Raw genomic sequence first — 22641 nt, forward strand, 5'->3', positions numbered from 1 at the left:
TAAGCCGACGCTGCAGTGCAGATCATTTGGGACAGATGGTATAAGGCAGCAAGATGTAATAGCTCCCTACAGGTAGAGCTGTAGTCCCACGGCAGCTGTAGATAAACGTTGAGGATGGTGTAGTGTTTGGCACAGAGATGTAGCAGTGCCGAGTGGGTTGACGCAGGAATAAGTGGAGGACACAAGGGCTTGCAGTTCCAAAAGCTTTACACACAGTCTAGTGCGCACAGGTGCCCGCTTCAGTGCCGTGTCCTCCAGGTCAGGGGCTCAGCCAACTCCCAAGCCAGATGAAGTACATCGTTCCAACACTCCGCCAACATGTGCCTTTCCTGAACGTCTCCTCTCTAGCGCTTGAATTGAAGTACTTGTAGTTGCGGATTAAACTCAAGTTCCTCCTTATCGATGTTACTTAGAACTCTGCTTGCACGGCAGACAGCTGTAGCCTACTTCGGGGACTTCTTACTATCATGTCCTGGCTCACACACGTTGCTGTTATGCACGCAAGTCTTAGGTGGGAATAAAGTGGTGATGACTTCTATTCCTCTGGTGTCTGTTGCAGGACCATCAGTATCCATACAACCTCGGGGACTGGACCCTGGCCCATGCACTTTCAACTTAAGGAAGGGCACTGCTCTCACCCTAGTCCTCAGTCTTCTTCTCCTTACATTCCGTACTATTCTATCTTCCTTCTGAAGAATTAGGCTTTCTTTTGTTCTTTTGCCTCTTCCCGTGCCAGCAGCTTCAGGTAACAGAAGACTGCTGCAGCACTTGCTTTTACTCGATCCCTCCGGGGATCTTCTCTGACTCACTGACCACTTCCTAATATTCTCCTCTCTTGTGCAGTCTAAGCTCCATCCACCTCCCAGCACTCTTCGTGTTCCAATCAGGGAGCTATAAAAGGTGCTCTGCTACACTACTATGTTGTGTGGGATGCAGGTGTTGGAGTATAGACAGGTGTCTCCACCTTACCTGGATAGTGGGGTACCACACCTCAGGAGGAGGTGCAGTACTTCTGTGGCGACTGAACCCTCAGGGGCGCCACACAATAGCACTATGAAACAATGGGGAAGTAACACTTTTAATTTTGCTCTTATCAATATAAAAAGGAGTCTGTGGCACCGCAGTGCCACCCCCCAGATGAAGCTTGTATGTGAAACGTTCGTTTGATTCTAGTGCTTACTGGACACCTACTAGGTAATATAAATTATTGTGCTGAGCGTCAGACTGGAGTGTCTGGGGCCCACAGGAAGAATTGATTCTACGGACCCACCCTACAGCTATATGCAAATACCTGTTAGCTGCTATCCCCGTTAGAGTGAAACATCAATTTGAAAAACTCCTTCACATCTACTGTGTGCCACCATAACTGGGATGCACAATTACTCCATCCTGCTCGGGGAATGGCTGAGGGCCCGGGCCCACCGGAGAATTGTCCGGTGTCCCGATGCTCCAGTCCGACCCCGTTTGTGCTGTTTTTATTTTTTGCTTATATACCGTAGATCTTTGTAGTCATTAAATTATGGGCCCAATTCATAAAGACAGGATTTTCATACAGCAGTTTTAATAAGGGGCTTGCTGATGCAAGAGATTCCTAATTCAGTAAAATACACCTGCCACTTAATGAATTAAACGCCTCTCACAAATGGCGTTTGCCACCGTCGGAATGTTGCTCCATTTAGGAACTGAAAGTAGATTTCAGTCATAAGTTAACCAACTGCGCCCGCTTTGGCAACACTTGTCGGAACTTGCAGAAAGACACCAAGTTCCAACATTTTTGTTCAATTTTGAGATTTGCAAAAATTTGATTACATTTAAAGGAGTCTGAAACTAGAAAACTGGGGAAAACACCTTGATAAATTGGAGCCTATGTTTTGACCTTTTTTTATGTAACGAACTATTGCCTTTACCATCTATCACATTGTGCTTTGATATGCGTCCAAGTAGCCATCTTTCCCCTGGTTTTCCATTACCAGTATTTTTTTTTAATCTCTAATATTCATGTCTGAGCCTTTACTCTCCATATTTATAATAAAGCTTGAGGCATTGTCTTATTCATACTATTTGTCCTGCACCAGTTCTTTATAGCATCATATGAACAGTAGACTTCCATCTGCCAAACCCAACTATAGTGTGCAACTGTCACTATCTTCCTCTCAATGAAAAAATGCTGGCTGCTGGTCCAAAGTCCAACTACATTGTGCTTACACTATATACTATATTTTGCCCATAGCAGCAGCAGCGACCAGAGTAGACGGAGGCTACATTACATGAACGGTGATGCTTTTGGGCAAACTGCATTTACATAGTCTTTGAATTCTGACATCACCAGATAGTGACCTGGGGATAGGTGTGGTCTGAGCAAGAAATGAAACTCAGCTCTCTACAAGGAAGAAAATTACTGTGCAGACTAACTTCAGCAAAGAGGCAGGAGCTCTCCAAATGTAAGGTAAGGACATAGCCATACTGTAGGAAGAAAAAACTGTACAAAGTGACCTAAATGTTACCTGGGAATTTCAGGAGGCGGAATGGTGGGGTGCAGGCAATATTCATATTGTTTTCCACTTCGTAGTTCCTATGTTGATGCAACTACTGTAGTAGCAGTAACATGGAAAATTACAGTTTACAAGCAAATTACTGTAAGAAATAATGAGTAGAGAAGAGGTACTGTAGATGATGAAGGGAGAGGTGAGGGATAGGGCAGCCAGTGCTAGTTTCTGATGTGTGTGCAGATGACCCTAACAATTTGTAGAAATGGTAGGAAGTTCCCCATGACATTCTGTGTATGGTATATGCTTGTCCTACCGCCTAACGGAGCGGAGCCATGTGCCCGACCACTGCCACAGCGACAGTGCACCACCAGAGCAGACAGCCCGGTATCTTCGATCTATTTTATTCTAAGCTGTCACTCTGTGATTTTACTGTACATGGCACATGAATTGCCTGCTTTTATTCTATGTATAATATATATATAATTATATACAGTGTATATATATGTGTGTGTTGACAAATATTTAGTGTGAAAACAATGACGAAGAATTGCTCTATGTAAAAGCTCATGTTAAAATCGCATTGTAATCGTATAGCAATCGTACTGTATTTGGATGTAAAAATCGGATTTTACTCGCATGACACTTACATTACACTCGTCCAACTCTTGGCAGCGAGATTCAGACCGATTTTTCATACGTTTAGTGTGACTCCAGCATTAGGGTTAATATAATTAAAAACATATGTGACATGCACACATATGAACAAGTCGGTAGGACACTGTTCATACCACCCACTGACTCAAACACAAAGAGCACAGAGTGGCAATTGTGCAGAAATATCCTGCAGTAAAACATATAGCAGTAGTCAGCAAGTGCTGATAAAAAGATGATAACAAATACAGGGTATTTAGTCGATACTTTTTTTGCAAAAAAATGTATACCAAGCTGCCTCACCGCGTCAAGTTAACCCATATTGAAGCAGTCCCTATCTAATGTATTTAATACCTGAACATGTGAACAGTGTCTAAATGAACAGGATGAAGACAGGCGCTTCCTAGTATGGGCACGTGGTGCAAGCCAGCTCTTTATGTGCATGTCACACAAGAGAGGGGTGGGGTCTCTCAAATCATGCATAGGCACGGAAAAAACTGGATTAGAAACACATGTGACATGCACACATATGAACAAGTCGGTAGGACACTGTTCATACCACCCACTGACTCAAGCACAGAGCACAGAATGACAATTGTGCAGAAATATCCTGCAGTAAAACATATAGCAGTAGTCAGCAAGTGCTGATAAAAAGATGATAACAAATACAGGGTATTTAGTCGATACTTTTTTTGCAAAAAAATGTATACCAAGCTGCCTCACCGCGTCAAGTTAACCCATATTGAAGCAGTCCCTATCTAATGTATTTAATACCTGAACATGTGAACAGTGTCTAAATGAACAGGATGAAGACAGGCGCTTCCTAGTATGGGCACGTGGTGCAAGCCAGCTCTTTATGTGCATGTCACACAAGAGAGGGGTGGGGTCTCTCAAATCATGCATAGGCACGGAAAAAACTGGATTAGAAACACATGTGACATGCACACATATGAACAAGTCAGTAGGACACTGTTCATACCACCCACTGACTCAAGCACAAACAGAGAGCACAGAATGACAATTGTGCAGAAATATCCTGCAGTAAAACATATAGCAGTAGTCAGCAAGTGCTGATAAAAAGATGATAACAAATACAGGGTATTTAGTCGATACTTTTTTTGCAAAAAAATGTATACCAAGCTGCCTCACCGCGTGAAGGTAACCCGTATTGAAGCAGTCCCTATCTAATGTATTTAAAACCTGAACATGTGAAAGTTTTCGTTATTTTATTCTAACCTGTCACTCTGTGATTTTACTGTATGTGGCACATGAATTGCCTGCTTTTATTCTATGTAATATATATATATATATATATATACACACAGTGTATATATATATATATATATACACACACACACTCACTGGCCACTTTATTAGGTACACCTGTCCAACTGTGTGTTAAGACTTAATTTCTAATCAGCCAATCACATGTCGGCAACTCAGTGCATTTAGGCATGTAGACATGGTCAAGACAATCTCCTGCAGTTCAAACCGAGCATCAGTATGGGGAAGAAAGGTGATTTGAGTGCCTTTGAACGTGGCATGATTGTTGGTGCCAGAAGGGCTGGTCTGAGAATTTCAGAAACTGCTGATCTACTGGGATTTTCACGCACAACCATCTCTAGGGTTTACAGAGAATGGTCCGAAAAAGAAAAAAAATCCAGTGAGCGGCAGTTCTGTGGCCGGAAATGCCATGTTGATGCCAGAGGTCAGAGGAGAATGGGCAGACTGGTTCGAGCTGATAGAAAGGCAACAGTGACTCAAATTGCCACCCGTTACAACCAAGGTAGGCAGAAGAGCATCTCTGAACGCACAGTGCGTCGAACTTTGAGGCAGATGGGCTACAGCAGCAGAAGACCACACTGGGTACCACTCCTCTCAGCTAAGAACAGGAAACTGAGGCTACAATTTGCACAAGCTCATCGAAATTGGACAGTAGAAGATTGAAAAAACGTTGCCTGGTCTGATGAGTCTCGATTTCTGCTGCGACATTCGGATGGTAGGGTCAGAATTTGGCGTAAACAACATGAAAGCATGGATCCATCCTGCCTTGTATCAACGGTTCAGGCTGGTGGTGGTGGTGTCATGGTGTGGGGAATTTTTTCTGGGCACTCTTTGGGCCCCTTGGTACCAATTGAGCATCGTTGCAACGCCACAGCCTACCCGAGTATTGTTGCTGACCATGTCCATCCCTTTATGACCACAATGTACCCAACATCTGATGGCTACTTTCAGCAGGATAATGCGCCATGTCATAAAGCTCGAATCATCTCAGATTGGTTTCTTGAACATGACAATGAGTTTACTGTACTCAAATGGCCTCCTCAGTCACCAGATCTCAATCCAAGAGAGCATCTTTGGGATGTGGTGGAACGGGAGATTCGCATCAGGGATGTGCAGCCGACAAATCTGCGCCAACTGTGTGATGCCATCATGTCAATATGGTCCAAAATCTCTGAGGAATGCTTCCAGCACCTTGTTGAATCTCTGCCACGAAGAATTGAGGCAGTTCTGAAGGCAAAAGGGGGTCCAACCCCTTACTAGCATGGTGTACCTAATAAAGTGGCCAGTGAGTGTATATATATGTGTGTGTTGACAAATATTTAGTGTGAAAACAATGACAAAGAATTGCTCTATGTAAAAGCGCATGTTAAAATCGCCTTGTAATCGTATAGCAATCGTACTATATTCGGATGTAAAAATCGTATTTTGCTCGCATGACACTTACATTACACTCGTCCAACTCTTGGCAGCGAGATTCAGACCGATTTTTCATACGTTTAGTGTGACTCCAGCCTTAGGGTTAATATAAGCCTGACTAATGCTCCTCTAGAACTTTCAATATATCTAATATTTTACTTACTATTATACCGACTTTTGTTTGTAGTTTAGGTACAAAGCGCCGTAAAAGCGAGTAATGATGGAGGCGATCTTCTGACAAAGTGTGTAAGTGGTGTAAGGAGAGCGATCTGCCCTAGGGACTGTGTGATGGTTAACGCAGGAAGAAGCCACCCATCATCATCATCACAAGGGATTCACAATTATAAAGCTTGGACTACTGTCCTTGTTGTTCTACTGCCACTGCCCAATGTGTAGGCATAGACATAGTGTCTTCAAAACATTAGCCCTAGGGGCTGTCTCATGGTTGATGAAGGAAGAAGGCCTCAAGAACCAGACAATTTTGAAAGTAGACTACTAGCATGGTAGTTCCAGTGTGTTAGGCGTCGGGTTCCTGCTTCTGCACAGGAGGAAGCCCGAGCCTTGCCTTCTGTGGTCTCCCATTCCTCTCCAGCCGCAGAGGATCCTGTTCAGCAGAGAGGTCAGTCCCAGCGTCTTGCCCAGACTAATGCTAGGCGTCTGGTTGCTCCTCCAGGCTCAGCTATCGTACCATGCTTGAGTCAGCGGTGAGCAGACACTCCGTGGACTAAGTCCTGCTTTACTCCTACTGAGCATGCCCGTGGGGCGACCTCTCATTCGAGGTCAGAGGTCACATGCTCAGGTCCTGTTGCTGCTCCGATTGGACCACCAGGAAGGTCCCGGAAGGCTGCAGCTATAAAAGGTCCCGGCCATGCGCTAATATAGAGACTTGTTGCTAAAATTGTGTGTATGATGATGAATGTTTGAGACTGGTGAATGACTCATTATAATTCCCCTCCCTTTGATACACATGTTTGTAGGGTTTAGGGTTTTAGAGTCAGCACCGAGTACTGGCACTGCCTAGCACCACAGTGCTCTCAGCTCCTTTCACACATTAGCGCCTGAGGGCGCCATTCAGCACACGGCACCTCGGTACCGTATTACTGCAGCATCCGTCAGAGCGGCACCATGCGCAGATAGTGCGCTTTCCAGCTCTAAGCTTAGGCTGGTTAGTGGCGTCCGCCAGTGCGGCGCTGTACACACTCTGTGTGGTAAGCAACTGTCTGCTGCACCCTGTGACTGCTAACAGGGCACAGCGTTCCTTAAGGGTCTACCGCTGGTGCTGCAGTAGTGGTTCCGTGCGAGAGTGGGTCTAGAGGGGCGCTGACCCCGTGTCTTTGGGCAGCGTCCTGTGATGTCACACTAGCGCTCTCCTAGCCGTAGTCTGAGACTGAACGGTTACGGCTCCAACGCCTGTTAAGGTAGTGTTATGAATGGGTCACCGAGGAGGAAAAAATAAACAAGCTAAGTCACAGAAAACCAGAGAAGTTGGTAACTATGCAGATTGCAGATCCCTGAACTTAACCGCACAACTAGCAGTAGTCGTGGAGCGTTCCTATAATGTTCCTAGACGCCTCGTCACAACCGGAGAGCTACATAAGCCTAAAGCAGGAAAAGAGGAAAACTAACTGCCCCAGAGCAGACCCCAAAGGAAAGACAGCCCCCCACATGTATTGACGGTGAAATAAGATGAAATTACAAACAAGGCCGGAAAATAGGCTGAGCAAACGATGGGGCCTGGCTAACTAAACAGGACAGGAAAGGAAAGACACTGTCTGCAATCTGCCAAAAAACCTACAAAAATATTGTCCAACACTTCTGATAACAAAATTAACCCTGAAGTCACTAGACTTCTACACCTATATCAGCACTCTAAAATATTCTGAGACAGAGCAAAAAGAAGCCAATCTAATAAGGGACAAAAAGCAGCTTGGCAAATACTGATACATAGGAGTGGAAAATCAGCATAGCCCCAGCAGGGGCAGGCTGACCACACAAGAAACTGAACTGACCAACAAGCGCAAGTGTGAACAATAGCAAAAAACAAACTTAACTTGAGAAGACTGGAAGAGAGCTGAAGTCCAGGACCTGAGAAGCAGACTGAATCACCAGCACCAGCACTAGGATAGGGCGTCGGCTGTCTTATATCCAGTCTGATATTCCAGAGATCCAATCGTTATCTTCCTCATCAGGTGGCAGATAACTACCACTTAAACCAACCTCACTACCTCCTGTCACCACCAGAGGGAGAACGGGAGGGGAACTCTCAACTGGTAGAGCCAAAAATGAGTTCATAACAGGGTAGCCTCTGTGAAGTAACAGTTCGCATCAGTACACACCGGGTGACTTTAACCCGCGTGAGTTCAGCTATCCCCTACCATACACTGTCCGTTATTGTCTAGCAGCAGTTAGCACCTCTGCACGGTGGACCCCGGACTTCGAACAGACCTAATCTCTACGTTTATTTAATTACGTGCGTTCCGCCAGTCCCTAACATTATATTAGCGCCCGGGTCTGGCTAGCAATGACGGACGACCAGTGTCTGCAAAGGTACATCCAGCAGCTGGAGGGCAGGTTGGCAGCTCTTGAGCGGTCAACCTCAGCTGCGGATGTTACTGCAGTCGCTGTCCAGGCGGCCGCAGAGGCTGCCTCTCGTGTCTCCACTGCCAACCCTGTCCCGATGTTGTCCCGCCTCCCGCTGCCTGAGAAGTTCTCGGGCGATAAGTGTCTCTTGTAGGGGTTTCATGAGCCAGTGTGCTATTCAGTTAGAGCTGCTGACTGCGCAATTCCCCTCTGAGCGGGCTAAGGTGAGATTCGTCATCTCCCTTTTGTCGGGCAGGGCTCTGGAGTGGGCCACCCCACTGTGGGAGCATGGTGACCCCGTTGTACACAGTGCCTCTCAGTTCCTAGTCTCCCTGAAGCAGGTCTTTCTGGGACCATGGGTCACACATGATACCACTCTCCAGTTGTTGGCGTTGACACAGGGTTCGCTCCCGGTCAGCCAGTATGCCATCCAATTTCGGACGCTGGCTTCTGAGCTGGAATGGTCAGACAAGGTCTTTATACCTTTTTTTGGAAGGGTTTGGCTGATCACGTTAAGGATGCCCTGGCCACTCGGGAGGTTCCTGTCACTCTGGAGGAGCTGATTACCATCTCCACCCGCATTAATCTCTGTTTCCTAGAACGTGGGTTGGAATGCTCCCAGTCCAGACAGAGGTTTAGGTTGGCACCAACCTTCTCCAAACCTCTGGAACCTCTCGATCGAGCTTCTGAGCCGTCAGAGGCTATGGAGGTGTCCCATATGGGGTCTAAGTCCCGCTCTGCCCGAACCTCCATAGTCTTGTTTCCATTGCCGACAGTCTGGGCACTTAGCCAATAGGTGCCCACAGCGCTCGGGAAATGCCCACATCTAGTGGTAATAGGAGGAGGCCTACTCGACACCAGACCATTCTCCTCCAAGCTAACCTTCAAGAGAATGCTAGAGTTCGGTTCCTCCACTCTGGCGGTAGAGGTTTGTGTAGATTCCGGAGAGGAGGGCAATTGTATGTCCTTAGCCTTCGCTCTATGTCATGCAATCTCCTTGGTTCTGCTACCTCAGCTTGTCACCCTCAGAGTGGTGAACGGCTGGACACTACCCTCGCAGATTACCCATCAGACTGCTCCACTAAGGCTGTCGCTGTCTCCATCCCATCACGACACAGTGTCTCTCCTTATAATGCCCAAGGGGATTGACCAGGTTCTCTTGGGAATTCCCTGGTTGCGTTGCCACTCGCCCCATATAGCGTGGTCCTCAGGGAGAATTCTTAGTTGGAGCAAGTCCTGTAAGGGTAGATGTCAGAGGGAGTAAGTACAGGTTGCCTCCACTGAGGTCCCCGCGGATCTTTCTTCGCTTCCTAAGCACTATCGGCAGTACGCAGACGTGTTCTCCAGAGACTCTTCCGCCGCACCCTCCCTACGACTGTCCTATAGACCTCTTGCCTGGTGCCGAGCCTCCCCGGGGTCGTGTGTATCCCCTGTCTCTCCCAGAGATGGAGGCCATGTCACAGTATATCAGGGAGAATCTGGCAAGAGGATTTATTAGGAAGTCGGTGTTACCAGCGGGGGCGGGATTCTTCTTTGTTCAGAAGAATGGGGAATTGCGACCTTGCATCGATTACAGGGGTCTTAATGGCATCACCATTAAAAATAAGTACCCACTACCCCTGATATCGGAACTGTTCGATAGATTGCGGGGAGCGAGGGTGTTTTCCAAACTCGATCTGCGGGGGGCTTACAACTTGATATGTATCCGTGAGGGGGACGAGTGAAAGACGGCTTTTAAAGAGAATCTGTCACCCTTTTTTTGGCTTTGCAGCTGCTGTCATAGACATCGGGGGCTTAGCTACAGCATTCTGTAATGCTGTAGCAAAGCCTCCGATGTAACCTGAAAGAGAATAAAAACACGTTATACTCACCGAGGTGGGCGGTCCGGTCCGATTGGTGTCGCCATCCCGTCCGGCGCCTCCCTTCTTCATGCGATGACGTCCTCGTCTCCCATCCTGTAATGGCTCCGGCGCAGGCGCACTGCTCTGCCCTGTTGAGGGCAGAGCAGAGTCCTGCGTTGCGCAGGCGTCGGGAGAGGTCTGGCGCCTGCGCACTGCAGAATTCTGCTCTGCCCTCAACAGGGCAGAGCAATGCGCCTGCGACGGAGCCATTTCAGGACGGGAGAAGAGGACGTCATCGCATGAAGAAGGGAGATGCCGGACCGGACCGCAACACCCATCGGAACGGACCGCCCACCTCGGTGAGTATAATATAACGTGTTTTTCTTCTCTTTCAGGTTACATCGGGGGCTTATCTACAGCATTACAGAATGCTGTAGATAAGCCCCCGATGTCTATGCCGGCAGCTAATAGGAGATAAAAAGGGTGACAGATCCCTTTTAATACCAGGGATAGCCATTATGAGTATCTGGTCATGCCCTTTGGCAAAAACACAGCAAAAAAGCAAAGTTGCTTACCCGCCCAGGCCTCTAGACAAATGCACTATCAGGATGCAGTGGCCCCATATCGTTAAGATGGCGGCAACACAGGTGCAAGAATACCGATGAGACAACCGCTCACAGCATACTAATACATGGAGGCGGCAGTTGCTTGGTTGCTCGCCCAGGCCTCTAGTGCATTTGTCTAGAGGCCTGGGTGGGTAAGCATCTCTGCTTTTTTTGCTGTGTTTTTGAATTATTGGAGCATTTTTAAGTCCTCTTTTTGTGCTATTTTAGTGTTAGGATTTAGTGTTAGGACCCGTAAGCGTGAGGACCTTTGGCCCAGATTACGGGCTCACGTATTCTGGCCAAAATATCAGCTAATACCTCCCACTTTTTATGTGTTTTTGCACTTTATTATTCAGGGTGCAGTTGGACCCATTTTGCCTTGTAAACTGTGGAGTCTGTTCACATGGGATGCATTTTGATAGCGCTGGGCAGCCCGCCTGATCTAATAGAAGGATGTAACTACTAGGCTGTGTACTTGGATGCTGTGCATTACCATAGTGTGAACAGCGCTGCATACAAGTTTTTATTGTGCATTAATATACCAAGCAACCGCTCCTCTATGTATTGGTAGGTCATCGGTATTCTTGCACCTGTGTGGCCACCATCTTAACTATATGGGTCCACTGCATCCTGATAATGCATTTGTCGAGAGGCCAGGGCGGGTAAGCATCTCTTCTTTTTTGCTGTGTTTTTGAATTATTGGAGGATTTTTAAGTCCTCTTTTTATGCTATTTTAGTGATGGACTTGATCACCAATTTAAAAAAAATAACGTTTTGGGTGACTTTAGGTTAGGATACTGTCATCTGGAGGGCTTAAAAACTGTTGTGAAATCCAGTCCTTGTTAAATTTTATCATAGTCAGCCTGTCTGGCGTGTCTCTCCCCATTAATGCATGCTGTTGCACAGAGCTGGTACCTCTGCTAGTAGTGGTGTCTGAGGGTTCTGTTGCCATCAAGTGATCGACAATGGTCCTCTTGAAGGATTGCTTTGTGAAACCCCTTGGTGACTGCAACAGTAGCAAAGGAAATTTGTTCTTTACCGTGGGTCTAGAAAGGTGGCCAACCAGTATAGGTTGCTATTCAAAATGTGGATTATTTGAGGGTCTTGGCACAGACAGTCAGATATGAAGTGTGCCATGTGTGCCAAGCTGCAAAGAGGCAAATCTTCTGTGACCCCAGAAGGAAGAATAATACCCATCCTCTCCTCACACTGAATCTCCTCCACCTCCTCCTCTCCAGCCCACCCATGCTGGACAGACATGAAGCTGGGGTTGGGATTCCCCTCTGAAGCATGAGGTGTCCCCCCGGTACCATTGAAAAAGTCCTCTCCCTCATCATTTTCATCATCATCTTCATTCACCAATCTTACCTGATGATATTGGCTGCACTGGGTAGCATCACCCATTGTGAAATCTTGCTCCATACCCAGCTGCTGGGCAAGCAAAGATTCCATTTTTTGATTCTGCAGCGATTTTTTCAGCAGACATAGCATAGGGATGGTTACGCTGATAATAGCCTGATCACAGCTCACAAGCTTGGTGCAGTACTCAAAGTTATCAAGCACCTCACAAATATCAGCGATCCACACCCACTCGCCAGTCGTTATGTGTCTTGGCCGAGTCTCAGTGTGACGGGCATGATTAAACGGATATTCAGAAATTGCCCTCTGCTGCTCACTTATCCTTGCCAACATATGATATGTGTTAGGAGTCAGATTTCTGCGTTTATTCCACAGGGATCCAGACCCTCACATTCTGCAGTCTCTTGCTCTTTATCTACTGCAGAAGAGATTTCAGAGGAGATTGCCTTGCAGCAAATCTCTCCTGAGGCTAAGTCCTTCTGTCCTCCTACTGAGCATGCTCATGGGACGATCTCCCATTGGAGATCGGGAGTCATGTGCTCATGTCCTGCTCCAGATCTCATTGGTCCATCTCAGAGATCTGGAGGCTTGCAGAAGGTCCTGGCTGCTATAAAAGGCGCGCATGGCTGTTCCGCCATGCGCTAGTATAGACTTACTTGCTGCTGTGTGTATGAAGATGGATGTATGATTCTGGTGAATGACTCATTATGAAACCCCTTCCCTCTGATATTACGCATGTGGTCAGGGACTGAGTTAGAATCAGCGCCAGTGCTCCTCTGCTGCAACATCCACAGCTGCTAGCGTCCGACATTGCGCTTGCGCCATAGCTTTGTCGTTCAGCGGCAGTGTCCACGCCGCGATGCAGTAGCAGCTCTTCTTAGCGTCTGCAGCTGCGACGCCGCACACACGGTAGGTCTAGACGGACGTAGTGCCGCCGTCTTGGGCTACTCCTGTGACCGGATACCGTGTGTGTATTTATACTGAGTACTGTGTCCTCAACAGGCTCAGTTTTTGTATTTGTGTTTATTTTTGCATCTCTGTGACTTAACAGAGATTGCTCTGCGCACCTGGGTGAAGTTTCACCCTGTGCGCATTACTTCCATATTGCTCCTGCCACCACTTAGCAGCGGTTATATCACCTACTGCACGGTGGACCCCGAGCGGCGAACGCACTTTATTATTTTTATTTAGTGCGTTCTGCCGTTTCTAACAATATGTTGAGTTCCACCGTGTTGGCAGGTCAAAAATGAGTCGGTGGTTTGGCAAATTAAATTGCTTTTGAAGAGCTGCAAGACCGGCAACAGCGGTTGAGGAATGGCGGAAATGGCGCACCATCTCAATTGAGTACGGCAAGTCAGGGTAAGTTTTTATAAATTTCTGCACCACTAGGTTCAGCATGTGAGCCATGTATGGCACGTGTACCAGCTTCCCGAGCTTTAAAGCTGCCACCAGGTTACGCCCATTGTCGCAGACAACCAGACCGGGTTGGAGTTGCAGTGGGGAGAGCCACTGATCGGTCTGTTGATTTAGTCCTTGCCACAGCTCTGCTGCAGTGTGTGGTGTTTCACCTAAGCGGATCAGCTTCAAAAGAGCATATTGCCGCTTTGCGGATGCGCTGCTGCACAGCTCTCAGCTCTCAACTTGGCAGTGATGTGGAGGGTAATTTAGCATAGGATGACGAGGAGGAAGAGGGGAGACAGGACGCATATGATGAGGCAGAAACCTTGATTGAGGTTGGGACCATTATTTGTGGCATGGGTAGGATATATAATGGTCCAGTTTGAGAGTTTGTCCCACCCTCCACCAGGTTGAGCCAGTGTGCCGTGACAGAGATGTATCGTCCCTGGCCACAAGTACTTGTCCATGTGTCTGTTGTAAGGTGGACCTTCCCGGTTACGGCGTTGGTGAGAGCACGCTTTAGATTGTTTAAGATGTGCTGGTATAACGTGGGGATGGCACACCGGGAAAAATAGTGCTGGCTGGGAATTGAGTATCGTGGGGCAGCAACAGCCAAAAGATCATAGAAAGACTGTGTCCCCACAAGCCTAAACAGCAACATCTCCATGGCTAGCAACTTGGCAATGTGCGTATTCAGTATTTGTGCTTGTTGGTGCTTGGCTTAGTATTTACACCTCCTTTCATACATCTGGGGCACGGACAATTGGACGCTTTCCTGGGACAAACAAGTGGATGAGCTTGTTGTGTCTTGTCTCTGTGCAAGTGCAGCTTGTGAGCAAGAGGTATGATGATCACCAGCTTCCTGCCCAGCAGATTGGGAAGGACATATCACAGGCGACATGGCAGTGGGTTGTCCCGCAGACACCGATTTGGTACCCTGTTGTTCAGCCCACCGACTAGGGTGCTTGGCTGCCATGTGTTTCCGCATACTGGTGGTGCTTTGGTTGCCTTTGCCCTGGCCTCTGCTCAGCTTCGTATGGCAGATGCTACAGATGACAACATTTGGTTCAGAAGGACTATGGAAAATTTTTTTCCAGACAACGGCTGAATGGACTCTTGCCTTTACTTGGGGCACAGAGGGATTGCTCTTGGCAACAGATGACACACTTCGCACTCTGCTCAAACCAGTAGCCCTTGGTGCCTTTGTTGGTGCTACATATCCACCTTCTTCCTCTGTGCTGCTGTGCTGGCTATGCGTGCCAACGGTCCAGGTCGGATCAGTGGTCTCATCATCAACCACTTCATCGTCCATGTCATCCTTTTTCCGTGTTGATATTGGCGACTGGCCAGATGGCAACTGTGTCTCATCACCATCAGCCTCCACCTCTTCACCCGGTATATCACATGGATGAAAGTGGCTTTCTTCTGGCCGTGGAGTTTCAAATATTTTGCCATCATCAACAAACGATACCTCCTCACGCTCCTCTTCAGTGTCGCGCGGTGAGAGGTCAGAAGCAACGAAAGGAAATGGACCAAACAGATCCTCGGAGTGGCCAAGATTGGGGTCAAATGTTTCCTGTGACTCCTGAAGGGGTGATGAACTAGAAACAGGTTGAGAATAGGATGACCCAGCGTTCTCTGTATGGACAGTAGACTTTTTTGTCATGGACGATTGGGTGCTGCTAGAACATTTCGTTGAGGCCTTATCAGCCATCCAAGACAGTATCTGCTCTTGTTCTTCTGGCTTCCAGACCCGTTTACGTTCCAGACCAGGAAAATTCACCAGGAACCTAGATGAATCAACCTTCTTCGATCTCCCAGACTCTGTGCCTTGTTGGGCACCAGTGACACCCCCACATCCACGTCCTTGTCCCTTCACAACAGCCTTTTTAGGAATTTTGGATTTTTCTGCCATAGTTGCAGATGTTCAGATGCAGATATTGGAGAACAAGGAGCAGTTAGTGCTTTGTGGAAGGTAACACTACAGCCTAGTACTGCTTTGTGTTATAAACAGCACCACAACAGCACAAAAATATTGCCCTGAGGTTTAAGGCGAGATTACGCACCCCAGTAACAACACAAAACAGCGGTGCTGCCAATAAAAAATTGCCCTGAGGTTTAAGGCGAGATTACTCACCCCAGTCTCCACACAAGACAGCGGTGCTGGCTGCGTGTCAGTTGTGCAGTACCGTGCGTCCTATTTGCTGTGAACACAGCACCGCAACAGCACAAAAAAACTGCCCTGCAGGGTAAATGAGACCCCAAAAATAGCTGGGAAAACTGTCACTACTCAATCCCTGACCTTATACTTTCAGCTATGAAAAGAGCTTTGGGTTTTACAGAGGATTTCTGGATGATTTGCAAAGTCCTGACCCTGACCTTATGCTTTCAGCTCTGAAAAGAGCTTTTGGGTTTTACAGAGGATTTCTGGACGATTTGCACAAACACAAGTCTCCCTAGCAGCTGCTCACACTCTCCCTACACTAGCTGTGTTCTGTGTTGTGAGTTCATTTTCCCCTTCACCGTTGAGGTCTGATGAACTCCCTCTTCTGGTGAAGGAGGGTAGTGAGGCTGATTGCCAGGCACCTGGGCAGGATGATGATGACTGGGTGACGGGAGTTACTGACTGGATATAAGGCAGCCGACGCCCTTCTGCCTTGCTGGTGATCTCTCTGAGGGATTCTAGGAGACCAGTCTATTCCTGCTCCTCAAAAGCTAAGTTTTCTGCTCTACTTTTTGCATTTGTGTTTTGGTTTTGTTTTGCATTGTTTTCCTTGATTTCTGCCATTCCCTGCTGGGGTGAGCTGAATTCCTTTTTGCTCTGTCTTCAGAAAATACCTGAGTGCTGATATAGTCTTTTTGAGGCCTAGCGTCTTCAGGGCTTTTTTCCCTATCAGCTGTTGGCTCTTGTTTTGATAGGGTTTTGGCGGATTACAGACAGCAGCTTTTCTATCCTGTCCTATCTAGTTAGCTTGGGCCCCATCATTTGCTCAGCCTATCTTTCTATCTGTGTGAGTGTTTTTTCATCTTGCTTCACCGTCATTATATGTTGGGGGCTGCCTGTTGCTTTGGGGTCTGCTCTGGGGCAGTTTAGATTTCCCTTTCTGTCTTTAGGCTATGTAGTTCTGTGATCGAGGGGTCTAGGGCACCGTAGGAACCCCCCATGGCTACTGCTAGTTGTTGTTGATAGGTTCAGGGGTCTGCAATCCGATAGCTGCCAACTTCTCTGGTTTTCTGGACTTAGCTAGTATTTCTGTTTTTGCCTCCTACGGTGACTCATTCATAACAGTTCTGCATGCAATGTGCAGAAAATGGCGGCAGCAGGGCATATATAGAGCCAGGCTATGACTCATAGGCTATGAGTCATAGCCTATGACTCGTGTATGCTGCTGGACGGCCAGCCAATCGTAGTAATGCTGCCCACAACAAAGAAGGCTGCGACATTACTGTGATTGGCAAATGCTGGGCGGGAGATCCGAATAGTGCGAGGCGAGTAGTGAAATACTTGCTATGTTCCGAGTACCGCTAGTACTTCACTACTCGCCGAGTACCGAATACCCACGATTATGCTCGCTCATCCCTACTTATGACATCTCACCGATCCGTCACTGACCTGTCCCCTATTTTACATACTGAATATAATATATATTGAAAAAAAAAATCACATTCATCAGGCAGGTGCTGGCACTGCAGCAAGATCGCATTTACTGGTGCTTATCACAAGATTAGAATATCATCGAAAAGTTAATTTATATCAGTTCTTCAATACAAAAAGTGAAACTCATATATTCTATAGAATCATTACAAACAGAGTGGTCTATTTCTGTTAACGTTGATGATTATGGCTTACAGCCAATGAAAACCCAAAAGTCATTATCACAGTAAATTAGAATAATTACCATGAGTAAGAGCATGTATGGATGCAGTGGGATGATTATACAGGAAATATAACATTCAACACACGCCTTATGATGGAACATTTTTGTTCTCTCCCACTATCCTACCCTTGTATAAGAGAAAACAAGGGCGGGGGCGAAGACATAGGGCTTCACCTGGTATAAATCAATTAAAATATAAAAGTACTCTGGAGTACTCACCCTTTATGGGTTGTGTTCAGACACAACCACTCAACGTTTGTTGCAGTCATATAGCTGCTGCAGAGCTCGTGCAGGTGGACAGCGTCCACTAGGTATCATAAGTTGAGGATCCAAGAAAAGCACTTCTGAGCATCCGCGCTGCTTTAGTGATAAGAATTCTTCAGAAATCCATATAAATCTTTCAAGTTCTTTACTCTGTACTGTAACCTGAAGAAGAGGTGCGGTTTGTCACCTCGAAACGCGTAGTTTCTGTAGTACATATAATAAAGAACTTGAAAGATTTATATGGATTTCTGAAGAATTCTTATCACTAAAGCAGCGCGGATGCTCAGAAGTGCTTTTCTTGGATCCTCAACTTATGATACTATCCTACCCTTGGTATTGTTTGGCTTAAATAGCACTATGCACTTTTTTATGAATATCTACCGTAATATTTCAAATTCAGCTAGTGATGTACATGCTGCCATCTAGCTGATCTCTATACTTGTATGTACTCTGATACCTTTCTATTTGTTGTATTATATATATATATATATATATATATATATATATATATACACACACACACACATATGAATATATGATTATGTTCTTGTGACTTCAATAAAGTGGCATTTTTAGACTAATTTTTTCTGGACATTTATTTCGTGGTTTCAATTTATATTATTAAGGCTAGTTTCACACTTGCGCCTTTTTGCGCAGCGTATCGAGCGCACATGAAACGCATGTCAAAAACGCATGCAAACGCTTGTAAACGCTGCTTTTTTTGTAGCATTATTGTGCGCATTACGACAAAAATCGCAGCGCTTTTATGCGTTTGTAAGCGTTTTTACATGCGTTTGCATTTTTTATGCGCAATGGTAGTCTAGGTGTCACATTTCACAGGAGAAAAATCCTTAAAAATTCTTGCAACAGACTCCACCAATGGGACATCAGTGGGCATGTGTTATGGGAATTCTTTATATAGACCCTGTTTACAGCCGAATTCTTCACATTTGCTTGCATTTTCCTTTGTGAAACATGGATCTGCGCTGGAAGAGTTTTTACTTGGATCTGGACATCAGGATGGTTCAGGCTTATGCAGTTGCTTGCCATGAACAGAGGGAGAGAGAGAGAGACAGCGAAGACGGCAGCGGCGGCGTTTGTGGATACATCCGATTGTTGAACTCCGGGAGAGCCGTGGAGCATACCATACCCTCTACAGCGAGCTACAGGCAAACCCGGAGAAATTTACAGATTATACCCGGATGTCCCAAGAAACCTTTAACGATTTGCTTTGTCGTGTCCAAGAAGCCATCCGGAGACAGGAAACGCAGCTCCGGCGTGCGATTACTCCTGAGGAACGGCTCCTGGTTACATTACGGTACGTAGTATTGCAAAACCAATGCCTGCATAAATTTTCTTTGATGTGACATGTACTCTTCCAAATCTGGCTGAATTATAGCTCTGCCATGTAGTTAACAAAAGGCTGCGGTATTATTTTTATGGCATGTATTGAACAAAAGGCTGCAGATGTATTTTTATGATTTTTTTATTTTAAATTGAATTTTAGGTGTTTTAAAAATCCATATACACAAATATTAATTTTTGTTGTTTCTTTGTGTCAAAGATACCTGGCTACTGGAGAGACACTCTGTTCACTCCACTTCCAGTACCGTATTGGAATATCCACATTGTCTGGAATTGTAGCGGACACCTGCCGGGCTTTGTGGAACGTTCTCTGTCCAGAATTCATGCCCCTGCCCACCGCAGAAAAGTGGTTGGAAATCGCCGAAAGATTCTGGACAGTCTGCAATTTCCCCAACTGTTTGGGAGCGGTTGATGGGAAACACATCCAGATTATCAAGCCAAAAAGAACTGGATCTGAATACTACAACTATAAAAAGTACTTTTCTACTGTACTCATGGCCATTGCGGATGCAGACTGTATGTTTATTGCAGTGGACATTGGTGCATTTGGCCGTGGGAATGACTCCCAGGCCTTTAAGAACTCAGACATGGGCCGGAGGTTGTATTACAACCAGTTCAATTTCCCCAAGCCACGGCCTCGTCCCAACACCGAAGGTCCCCCACAGCCCTTTGTAATGGTTGGGGATGAGGCATTCCAGATGTGCCAAAACTTGCTCAAGCCCTACTCCAACCGGGACTTGGACCACACCAAAAGAATTTTTAATTACAGGCTGACCAGGGCCAGAAGAACTGTAAAGTGCGCCTTTGGTATACTTGTATCCAGATGGCACATTCTTGGCATAGCCATTAATCTGAAACTGGAAACAGTGGATGAGGTGGTGAAGGCCTGTGTTGTTCTACATAATTTTGTAATTGCTAGAGAGCACCCGAACTTAGATCTTGATGATGTTGCTCCTAACCCATTGCCTGAATTTTCTCATCACCCTCTCAGGTCATCCGTTGAAGTTGGCCAAATGAGGGACCAATTTGCCGCCTACTTCAACTCAGATGTAGGACGGGTGGAATGGCAAGAGCAAATGGTGTAAAAAAAATTTCTTGTTGGTATGTTAATAAACACTGTTTTCATACCTGTACTGAGTGCACTCTGTGTTTTTACACTCCCAATACTATTATCAAGAAGCCAGGTGTACCAGTGAATTTATGATGCTGTGTTTTGTGCATCATGAATTTACTAGTACTCCTGACCTGGTTACTATACATACACACACAAGTTGTATGACCTTTATCATCTCTACAGTGTATGTTCAATTAACAGCGACGGTGGAGATAATACAACTAATATTTGTGTCACATGGGCCGATTTTACAAATAGTGATTTGTGGATGCACTGGCATCCTTCACTTTTTATGACACCTAAACATGTGACTATAAATATTATTTGTAGGATCACCACTGTGGCTTGATTTTGAAAGCACACTGGTGACATAATAAAGTTTATACAACTTCTACAATACCCAGGCCTGGTGTCATGCTGAAGTGAGGACAACTTCACAAAGTTACCACACATGGGCAGGAGAATACACATTAAACTGCAGCATCGCTACAGTCTGCTTCAAATATATGGAGACTGAAGCAATGCTGCAGGTTAAAACTCATGTGTATTCACCTGCCCAGGTGTGATAGCTATGACACAAGGCCAGGGTATTGGTGAAGTAAATATAACATTTATTTTCACCATCATGTCATCAGTTTATTCAGTATACACGTAATAGAGTATGTGGTTAATTCCAAGGTATATCTACAGTCCCTTGCCTTGTCTCTAAAATAATATAATTGGTAAGGTAACAATAGATATGCCTTGCACTCAACACCATATTCTATTTCAGGGTTCCCAAACTCTAGTTCTCAAGGCCCACCAACAGATCATGTTTTAAGGATTTCCTTTTTTTTGGCTCAGGTGAAGCAGTTCTCACCGGAGCAATGGAATTCCTTTAAACATGATCTGTTGGTTTGCCTTGAGGACAGGACTTTGGGAACCCGACTCCATTCTGTCTGTGCAATAGAAGACTGAAGAGACTGGTGGTGAAAATACAAGTCATCTAGATTTTATTTTTTGACACCACTTATCTCCAAGACTGACACAGGAAACATGTCTCAGTAATGGTGATATCTGGTGTCAAAAACACTCAGCTACATGAGTTGTATTTTCCACACCAGTCTCTACATTCTTCTAATATTGCACAGACTGAATTGAGCAGGGTTCCCCAACTCCAGTCCTCAAGGCCAACCAACAGATCATGTTTTAAGGAATTCCATTGCTCCGATGATAACTGTCTCACCTGAGCAATAAAAAAGTAAATCCTTAAAACATGATCTGTTGGTGGGCCTTGAGGACTTGACTTTGGGAACCCGACTTCATTCAGTCTGTGCAATAGAAGACTGAAGAGACTGGTAGTGAAAGTACAAGTCATCTAGATTTGTTTTTTTGACACTACATATCTCCAAGACTGACACAAGAAACATGTCTCAGTAATGGAGATATCTGGTGTCAAAACCGCTAAGTGTACGCCGCAGTGTGTGTACGGCGTAGTGTGTGTAGTCGGCAAAAGACACATCAAACCATATTTTTTGAAAGCAGAATTGCACATTTATTTTTGACAAAAAAAATAAATAAATTTTATTATGAGTCACGTTTGGGGGAAGATTGGGATACTTGGGGGGTGTGGAGAGATGAGGAACGGCTGGAAGCTGAGGAAGGGGTTCTAGGAGAAGAGGTGACGAAAGTACTGGGGGAAGGGAGCTCTGCGATGGACATGGAGGCAGGTTACATTAGGAGGAGAGGGTGGATGGACAAACAAAGTCTTTTTTTTTTTTTTTCTTTAGCGCAGGAGTATCCGGCCTGGACCTACTTCCACTCTGTGACCGCCTTCCATTGCTCGACCGCCTGGAGCTGGTGGACCGTGGTGTTGACCTGTAAAAGATGGAACGTGGGTCACCCCTCTGATGCTCTGTGGTGGCGGTGGCGGTGCTCCTAGAAGTGGCGGTGGCGGTGCTCCTAAAAGGAGATAAACTTGTGTCGGTGCTCCTAGAAGTGGCGGCGGTGTAGGTGCTCCGAGAAGGAGACAAACTCGTGTTGGTGCTCAAATAAGTGTCGGTGGCGGTGATCCTAGGAGACAAATTCGTGTCGGTGCTCCGAGCAGGAGAAGTGTTGGCGGGACTCCTAGGAGGAGAATTGGTGACGGTGCTCCTGTGATGAGGAGTGGTGGCGGTGCTCCTTTGTTGAGGAGTTGTGGCGGTGCTCCTTTGTTGAGGAGTGGTGGCGGTGCTCCTTTGTTGAGGAGTGGTGGCGGTGCGCCTTTGATGAGGAGTGGTGGCGGTGCTCCTACGATGAGCAGTGGGGGCGGTGCTCCTTGAATGCTGTTGAGTGGTGGTGTCAGTGCTCCTAGACGGAGAAATTTTGGCGGTGCTCTGAACAGGAGAATATGTGTCGTGGCCCAATCAGGTTCTGTGG

At 46.2% G+C, this 22641-nt stretch overlaps 1 protein-coding gene across 2 annotated transcripts in view; it reads left to right on the forward strand.

Annotated features, from left to right (window-relative positions):
* Positions 1–2261: 2261 nt before the first annotated feature.
* The window catches only part of LOC141099765 (NFX1-type zinc finger-containing protein 1-like), a 400215-nt gene continuing 379835 nt past the window's right edge, over positions 2262–22641 (forward strand). Inside the window, exon 1 of one of the 2 annotated variants that reach the window (XM_073587803.1) lies at positions 2262–2446. The gene's annotated coding sequence lies outside the window, so the exon portion shown is untranslated. The remainder of the gene's footprint in view (positions 2447–22641) is intronic. The other variant, XM_073587804.1, reaches the window with a different exon arrangement.

This window comes from Dendrobates tinctorius, unplaced genomic scaffold, assembly GCF_039654945.1.
Source record: "Dendrobates tinctorius isolate UK_male_01 unplaced genomic scaffold, ASM3965494v1 ptg000102l, whole genome shotgun sequence".
NCBI lineage: Eukaryota > Metazoa > Chordata > Amphibia > Anura > Dendrobatidae > Dendrobates > Dendrobates tinctorius.